Raw genomic sequence first — 10048 nt, 5'->3', positions numbered from 1 at the left:
GCACCCCAAGTGTCCATCAACTGAAGAATGGATAAAGAAGGTGTGATACACACACACACACACACACACACACACAAGGTGGAATATTATTTAGCCATAAAAAAGAATGAAATCTTACCATTTGCAATGACATAAATGGAGCTAGAAAGTATAATGCTAAACAAAATAAGTCAGAGAAAGACAAATACCATATGATTTCACTCATGGAATTTAAAAAACGAAACAAGCAAAGAGAAAAAGAACCCAAGGAAAAGATTCTTAATTATAGAAAACAAATTCATGATTCCCAGAGGGAAGAGGGGTATGGGGATGAGTTAAATAGGTGATGGGGATTAAGGAATGCGTTTGTGATGAGCACTGGGTATGAATCACTATATTGTAGACCTGAAACTAATATAACACTGTATGTTAACTTGGCTGGAATTAAAAACTTAACAAGTTTGGAAATTTTTTAAAAATGCAGTCAACCAGGGCAGCCCTGGTGGCTTAGCAGTTTAGCGCTGCCTTCAGCCCAGGGCGTGATCCTGGAGACCCAGGATCGAGTCCCATGTCAGGCTCCCTGCATGGAGCCTACTTCTCCCTCTGCCTGTGTCTCTGCCTCTCTCTCTCTCTCTCTCTCTCTCTCTCTCTGTGTGTGTGTGTGTGTGTGTGTATTCTCATGAATAAATAAATAAATCTTTTTTAAAAATGCAGTCAACCAAAAGAGAGATTTGTCCTTTACATATTTAATTCCGAGCTTGGACTGGAATGATTATTTTCCTTCATCTCAGTTATCCTGGAACTGCAAGATCTCCAAGGTCAAAAGGAAAAAACCAGAACACTGCAGAAAGGTCAGGCATAAGTGGACGGTGAAGACAGAAGGAGTCCAGAGAGGAGGGACTCAATTATAGACTTGATAGGAGACTCAAGGAGGAAAATTGGTTTTGCAACAACTTCTAGACTTCATGTACAGACTTGTCTAAAAAGATATATAAATTATATATATATATTATAATATATATTATATATAATAGGAACTTACCTATTAGGAGGTATCAATTTATACAAATGGCAATACTTGGAAGATATACAGAGAGTAGAATAAATAGCTATTTAGGAAAAAAGATTCTTGGGTATCTGGGTGGCTCAACTGGGTAAGCATCCAACTCTTAATCTGGCTCAGGTAATGATTTCAGGGTTGTGAGACTGAGCCCCACATTGGGCTCAATGCTGGGCGTAGAAACTGCTTAAGATTCTCTTTCCCTCTCCCTCCGCCTACCTGCCCCCTCTCCGGAAAAAAAAGAAAATAAATAAAAAACAAAAGAACAAAGATTCTGTTGCATTTTGTATTGTCTTAGACATATTATAGAGCTTGGGGTGGAGGAAATAGGCTTCTCCTAGGAACCCTCTTATCAGAAATGCAGGGATTGCCTGGAAATGGGCCTCAGCTCCTTAGCCCTCTTATCTGAAATGCTAAACAAGTGGCTCCCACATTACTAGAACCAGTCAAAGTCTGATTTAGCTTATTACTATCTCCTGTCTTGAACTGACTGATAAACATTTTTTAAAAGGACTATCAGATCTAATAAATGAATTCAAAATTATAGGGTACAAAATCAACACACAGAAATCAAGTCCTATTTCTGTATTTTTAACAACAATCTGAAAAGGAAATTAGGAAAGCTATTTCATTTACAATAGCATCAAAAAGAATAAAATAGGAATAAATTTAACCAGGGAGATGAAAGTCTTCTATGCTAAAAAGTATTGAATAAATGAGAAGATATTCCATATTCATGGATGGGAAGATTTATTTTGTTAAGATAATACTACCCAAAGGAATCTACAAATCCAACACAATCTTTATACAAATTTTAATGGTGCTTTGTACAGAAATAGAAAAACTCATTCAAAAGTTCATATTGAATTTCAAGGAATCAAAACAATAGGAAAATTGTCAATGTAGCCAATATAGCCAAAACAATCTTGAAAAAGAAGAAATAGTTGGAGATCTCACACTTCCTATTTCAAAACTTACCGTGAAGGTACAGTAGTCAAAATACTTATGGGGGGCCTGGGTGGCTCAGTCGGCTAAGCATCTGACTCTGGGTTTCAGCTCAGATCATGATCTCAGAGTCATGGGATGAAGCCCTGCATCCAGCTCTGCTCTCAGCAGGGGTCTGCCTGGGATTCTCTCCGTCTTCTTCTGCTCCTCCTGCTCTCTCTCTCTCAAATAAATAAAAATTTAAAACACACACACACAAAACCCTAAGCCAGATGATGGTATTTTTTCTCAAAAGTGCTTCAGTGGTTAACCATCTTAGAGAAAAGCCAAAGTGTCTACAATGCCTACAAGTCTACCTCTTTGATATCATCTCTTTGTATCTTTGTATCCTCCCCCTTACCTTCTTCACTCCAGCCACATGGCCTCCTTGTTCCTGGAAAAGTCCCAGCATGCTTCACCTTCAGGGCCTTTGCACTTTCTGCTTTCTGTCTGGCATGCTCTTTCCCCGGGTGCCTACAAGCCTCCCATCCAGCGACAAGCTATCTATTCAAAAGAGCTTTCCCTGAATCCCTTGTGTGTGAGAACAACTTCCCCGCCCGCACCCCCCCCCCCCCCCCCCAGATAGCAATCTTAACATGCTTTATCTCCTCCATGGTACTTGTCACCAACAGACACTATACATTTATTTATTCATCTTTGATCTGTCTTCTTCCACTGGAAAGTAAGCTCCTTGAAGGCAAACACTTTGTTTTGTTCACACAGTATTCTCAGTACTGAGAGCAATGTCTGACACTCAGTGCTCAGTAAATATTTATTGAGAGAATAAATCCATTTAATAAAATATCAAACAGCTGTTTAAAAAGGATGAGGCCAGACACCTGGGTGGCTAGCAGTTTAGCGCCCCCTTCGGCCCAGGGCGTGATCCTGGAGACCCGGGATCGAGTCCCACGTCAGGCTCCCTGCATGGAGCCTGCTTCTCCCTCTGCCTGTGTCTTTGCCTCTCTCTCTCTCTCTGTCTCTCATGAATAAATAAATAAAATCTAAAAAAATAAAAAATAAAAAGGATGAGGCAAATCAATACTCACTGACATGGCAAGATCCTCAACATACACTGTCATGTGGAAAGAGCAGATTAATGAACCAAAAGCATATTATGATGACATTGATGGGAGAGGGAGAGTCTAAGCATGTAAAAAATCTGAAAGGATATATTTCACACTTAACAGGTTATTTCTGAGAGTAGAAAGGCAAAGTGTGTGTGTGTGTGTGTACTTGTTTTATGTAACATTGGCCTTAGTACCAGTTCTATTTCTCAGCATTCATCCTACTGAAATTAATATATATATATATATATATATATATATATATATATATATATATGTTTTGTTCACAGTGGCCAAAACAAAACCAAAACTCCTGATGTAGCCTATGTGTTGACAATAGGGTGTTGGTCAGACAAATTTCGAAATATTCCTAAACAATGGATTTCTTTTTAATCTAGAAGTCAGCAAATAATGGCCTACAGGTTCAAGTCCAGCTGCTGGGTTTTTTTGTGTGTGTGTTTTTTTCTTTTAATAAGTAAAGTTGTATTGAAATACAGCCATGCCCATTCGTCTACATATTGTCTACTGCTGATTTCCCACTCGCAGGGCAGAGCTGTATTGTGACAGAGACCATATGGCTTGCAAAGCCCAAAATGTTTACTATTTGGCCCCTTCACAGGAAAATATTCCTGAAACCCTGGACTAGAATATGATCATTAAAAATTATTTGTGGGAAAACAACATGGAAATGTTAATGATATGTAATTGTTCACATATTTGTTAACTATGTGAATACTATACATAGAAATATTTGTAAAGATTTAAAATATTGAGGCACCTGGGTGGCTCAGTGGTTGAGTATCTGCCTTTGGCTCAGGTCGTGATTCCGGGGTCCTGGGATCGAGTCCTACATCGGGGTCCCTGCAGGGAGCCTGCTTCTCCCTCTACCTATGTCCCTGCCTCTCTCTTTCTGTCTCTCATGAATAAATAAACAAAATCTTTAAAAAATATTTAAAATATCAGAGATACTTAGGGGGCAGAGACTGGAAAAATACACACAGCAATGTTACAAATTACCTAAGTGGAAACAATTAAAAGATGATTATTTCTTCTTTTATGGTTTCCTGCATTTTCAAATTAAAAAAAAAAAAGACTTATGTATTACTCTTTTTAAAATCAGAATAAGAGATTGACTTTCAAATACCTGGTTTGCTGTACGTTCTTGCCTAAAGGAAGGAATGGGTAACTTTTTTTTAAAAGCTTTTATTTAAGTAATTTTTACACCCAACATGGGCCTCAAACTCATGACTCCAAGATCAAGAGTTGCATGCTCTTCTGACTGAGCCAGCCAGGTGCCCTAGAAGGAGTAGGTAACTTTCAATGCCCTTCCTAAAACATGATTCTTTAAGACCCTTAGAAATGAGGCTTCATTATCAGACCAAGAACCAAGCATGCTACCTGCAGCAGGAAGTCACAACACTTAGTTTTATTCGGCAACCAGCTTACACTTTGCCTTGTAAATACACTTTATTTTTACAGATTTTATTGACTTGTTATTAACCAGGGCCAAGTTCAAAGCTCTGACAATCTGATTGAGAGGGCAAATGTCAGGGACTGCCGAACTCTTTATAGAGTCCTGGTGTTACAGCTCACAGATTTTACCAGGAGAAGAAAACAAGAGTCAGAAGATTAACAACTTATCCATGCCAACCGAATTAGGTTTGGGCAGAACTCGTGTGTGGTTTCCACAATGACTTCTGCATAATAAATGGAAGTAAATAAGGGAGAAGAAAAAAAAAAACAGGGAATTTGGGGATGGTTCAGCCTATGAAAATCCAACATCAGGAATCCTTAACAATTATAGCCAGGCTAACTAAAGTAAGGGAACATTTAATTTTTAAGAAGAATGTCACTCTTTAACCACTTATTCTGCTATCCTTCTTCTGCTGCTGTGCTCAGCACAGAGCCCAACCCAGGGCTTAATCTCACAACCCTGAGATCATGAACTGAGCAGAAACCAAGAGTTGGAGTCTTAACAGAATGAGCCGCCCAGGTGCTCATCTGGTATTCCTCTTTATTTACATACTAAACCGCTGGTCACTGTTGTAACAACAAGGTATCATGTACCTGCTACTAGCTGGCATTCATAGTTGGTAGCTAAGTCTTCTTCAGCATCTCTTTTCTTCCCAAGATACTGGATTTTTAAAAATATGTCCTACTGAGATATAATTTGTCTATAGTGAAATACACCGTTTGGCTTTGACAAATGCATTCACCCAAGTAATCAACACTCTGATCAAGATATAGAACACTTCCACCACCCCAGAAAAGTTTCTCATGCCCTTCCCAGTCAATCCCACCTCCTGGTCTCATTTCTTCACCACATATCAATTATATACCTGTTCTAAAACTTCATATAAATGGAATTATTCAGTATGCACTCTGTAGAGACCAAGATGGAGTCACTCATGTCAAGCAGGGGCCTGTGTCAAGCAGGCAACACAAACAGGGAAGGATACTGCAGCTAGGAGATATCGCTGGGACCAGCGTCAGCTGACACCCCAAAACCGATAACTAGCAGAACCAGAGGAGGTCTTGCGGGGGACTGAGACCTTTAAAAATGGGAGGATTTTGGCAGAAAACTGTCAACTCTTCAGACATGACCTATGTCTGACCACTTGAAAAAGGTGACTGCCCTCAACACTTAAAGGCTCTGCTAGATTGATCTCTGAACAGAACCAAGATCCTCCACTGCTTGAACAGAAGAAGCACTGAGTGCCAAGAGCTGACCTGGACCAGGTTGAGACCTTATTTCAACTGTGTGCCCACAGACTGACCTCAGAGTTTGGGTCATTAACTTCCTGCATCTTTCTGTTATCTTGTTGGCTGTGTGGCTTGTGTTACATTCTGCTCTGTGTGCTGTGTAAGAAGCCAAGTTAATCACATGGTGAAGTGTCGTTGAGTTTGGAATCCTGTACCTGCTTTATAATTATGTTAAACTTGCTTTATGATTGAATAAAAGTGACATCATGGAAAGACACAACTCAGTGTGTGCGCCTTCCTAGCATGCTCCTGACACACTCTTTTGTGTCTGGCTTCTCCACACAGCAAAATGTTTTTCAAGAAACATCATGGCATGTATCGTAGCTTTTTTCTTTTCTCTTGCTGAGTAGTAGTCTTTTATAAATATACCACAGTATCCTCCTTCTTTCTTTTGTTGAAGGACACCTGGCCTATTTCCAGTTTGGGCATTAAATAACAAATTTGTTCCAGTCCTGGCACCACTTTATCCAAACAAAAAAAAGAAGTTTTGGGAATTGGATTTTGTTACTTTTGAGATTCTCCATTCCACTGATATTTAGATTTTTCAGGGACCTCCCTCCCTTTATCCCTCTTCAGGAAAATCATAGTACATACATGCACCCGGAGAGGAATGAAGTGGGTAACATTGAAGATTGGCAAGTTTATTTATTCAGATAAGGCATAAAGGCTGAAATATAGAAAACCAGTTCTGTCCAGTCTCACAATCAAATTTTGGAAAGGGTAGGGAAAAGCTGCAAAGGGTGATAAAAGGGCAGTGAGAGTGCCAACCTGTAGTGTTTAAAGCATCATTAGGGCCCCGATGATAATTCTTATATTCTTATAAGCTTACACTTACCGAGCTCTAACTAAATGCTACACAGTGTGCTAATTATTTCATCTAATTCTTATGCTTGAGGTGGGTACATTTATTATCCCAATTTCATATAGAGCACATGAATGAATGCTCAGAAAGTACATAAAGAAGTCCATGAATACTACACATAGAATATACTCAAATGAGTATATATGAAGTAAATCATAGAAACTTAAAGGAAATTGGGACGCCTGAGTGGCTCAGCGATTGAGCGTCTGCCTTTGGCTCAGGGCCTGATCCTGGGATCTGGGATCGAGTCCCACGTCGGGCTCCCCGCGAGGAGCCTGCTTCTCCCTCTCCCTGTGTCTCTGCCACTCTCTGTGTCTCTCATGAATAAATAATCTTAAAAAAAAAAAAAAAAAAAAAGAAACTTAAAGGAAATGAAGTGGTTAATTTTTTTAAGAGATTTTATTTATTTATTCATGAGAGACACAGAGAGGGGCAGAGACACAGGCTGAGGGAGAAGCAGGCTCCCCGTGGGGAGCCTGGTACAGGACTCACTCCTAAGACCCCAGGATCACAGATCACGACCTGAGCCAAAGGCAGACACTCCCTGAGCCACCCAGGCGTCCCTGAAGTGGTTAATTTTAAAATGCCTTGTGGAGTTGTGCAACTAAATAGCATAAATAATATTTCTGCTTTCTCTTTTCATTAGCATTTTGCAAACTCTTCCTAAACCATAAGGTCTCTCTGTTCAGGCTCACTGACTCTAGATAGGTGTAGTGTGTGGCATTTACTTCCCAGGGAATTACAAACCAGCTGGGCAATTGTAGTTTCACAAATAGAGTAATTTAACACCATTCTTGGACACAAAATAGTAAGTACTTAGATATTTTAGATATACTGTTACCAGCACGTCTGGCCAAAATTCACGTATAGCAAGAAGGATTTCAGTGGGAAAGCGGCTGGTATAAAATTATTTGGGGGATTCAATAAAAAATGATTTTTTTTCCTTAATGAGCTCTTTGTCTTCTTTCCCCTTGCTCCCTACCCCAAAAATATTTTAGTATTCTCTTTCTTAACTGCAAATTATTATTATTTTATTCACATATTTAAAATAGGAAGAGTGGAGCAGAAAGTATTCTTTTTTCTGGCAAGAAAGCCCTGAATATAATTTGGGGAAATTAATCCCCAAGAAGCGCTGGATGAGCTACGTGGTTTCATGTTGAAATGTTTACCCTGGGGCACCTGGATGACTTTGCAGTAAAGCATGCAGCTCTTGATCTCAGGGTTGTAAGTTCAAGCCCCACGTCGGATGTAGAAATTTCTTAAAAATGAAATCTTTAAAGGAATAAAAAAATAGTTTCCCCATGATATTATATTATAAACAGTGAGCTTTCTGTATTAGTTTGTGACGACTGCCATAACAAGGTACTACACGCTGGGTATTTAAGCAACAGAAACCTATAGTCTTTCAGTTCTGGAGCCTAGAAGTCCAAGATCAAGGTGTTAGCAGGGTTGGTGTCTTCGGAGGCCTCTCTCCTGGACTGCAGTTAGTCATCTTCTCCCCACGTTTTCATGAGGTCTTCCTCTTTGGACTGTGTTCTAATCTCCTCTTTGCAAAGGACACTAGTCATATTGGATTAGGGTCTACTCACATGATCTCAATTTACCTTCGTACCTCTTTAAAAATCCTATCTCGGGCAGGCTGGGTGGCTCAGCGGTTTAGTGCCACCTTCCGCCCAGGGCCTGATCCTGGAGACCCAGGATCGAGTCCCGCATCAGGCTCCCTGCATGGAGCCTGCTTCTCCCTCTGCCTGTGTCTCTGCCTCTGTGTGTGTGTGTGTGTGTGTGTGTGTGTGTGTCTCATGAATAAATAAATAAAATCTTTAAAAAAAAAATCCTATCTCAAGTACAGCCACATTCTGAGGTGCTGGAGTTTTGGACTTCAACATATCAATTTTGAGAAAACACCATTCAGCCCATACCACTTCCTATCTGCATCACACAGCTGTTAACCTGATAAAATTAGAGAATATTTAGGAAAATGCTATAAATGCAATTATATCCTGTACAAGAGGGTGTTTGTTAGGGTTGTTAAATTAGTCACATTGCAACTATTTTAAAATCGTTAAGTTGGTTGTATGGAAGGATGTTAGTGGCTATTATTTTAGAGGGCTAGAGTATGAAGAGAATCAGGACATGATGAAGGTCGCATCTGCAAACAAGTAGCTTAATTTTTAAAAATCCTCTAAGTTAAAAAAAAATTAGAAACTAATCTAACAATGGGTAATTATAAGAGTATATGAGGTCTGTTTTTGTTGTTAAGTTTAAAATGACTCATGAAGAGCATGGAAAAAATAGTATTATGACAGAATGGACTTGAAATTTAGCATATCCTGCTGGCATCACTTGCCTATGGAAAAATTAGGATGAATCATAGGATGAATAGAGAGGATGCACTATGCTTTGGTCACACTTTTGCGTGAATAGAGCATAGTTCAATCTTCTAGTGTCCAGGGAAGAATTAAAGGGACCCAATATTGGGAAAAGAACAGATTGTTCGTCATGACCAATTAAGTTGATTCGTAAGAAACTGACTTTTTAGTAGATAAAAAGTTGTCTGATATCTGCATTCTGAGTCACCTTAACATTACAGAGAAATTAGAGGACTTAGCCTCTAATTAGCCTATAGAAGATGGAAAGGAAGTTAATAGGAGCCATCATCACGGAAGATTAGAAGACTTTGTCTTAAAAGTATTATGCAAGTCACAGTGAATATCTCAATCTCAGCATTTCAGATTTGATCTCATGCCTATAATAATACTGTCATCCCTCTTCACCCGATTACTTTTCTTTTTATATCATTAGCTACTTTGATCATCCAAGTCTTTTTTTTTTTTTTTTTTAAGATTTTATTTATTCATGAGAGACACAGAGAGAGGGAGGGAGGCAGAGGGAGAAGCAGGCTCCAGGCAGGACTGGATCCCGGGTCTCCAGGGTCACGCCCTGGGCCCAAGGCAGGCGCTGCACCGCTGAGCCACCAGGGAGCCACCCAGGGAGCCACCCAGGGAGCCCCCCCCCCCCCACCCCTTTCAATCTATTCCTGGGTTTGTCCTGCTTTCCCCAGGCTCCACGCCGAAACCGACGCCGAGCTCCCACTCCCACTCTGCGCCTGAAGAGGCCTCCCTGCCCGGGGCAGGTTCTGAGCCCCCCCCCCCCCCCCCCGCGTCCTCCCCGCAGCGTCCGCCTCCTGCACCTGCAAGCTCCGCGCTCTGCGTCCCGCCGCCCTCCGGCCTCTGGTCCCTTCCTCCCCCGCCTCCGCCCCCGCCTCCGCCCCGGGGGAGCGGGCGCCCGCCTGCAGGCTGAGTCACGCCGGCGGCCTGCTCGCCAGGCGCGGTCCGC

Source organism: Vulpes vulpes, chromosome 4, assembly GCF_048418805.1.
Source record: "Vulpes vulpes isolate BD-2025 chromosome 4, VulVul3, whole genome shotgun sequence".
Taxonomy (NCBI): domain Eukaryota; kingdom Metazoa; phylum Chordata; class Mammalia; order Carnivora; family Canidae; genus Vulpes; species Vulpes vulpes.
Note: the sequence above shows the minus strand (reverse complement) of the source record.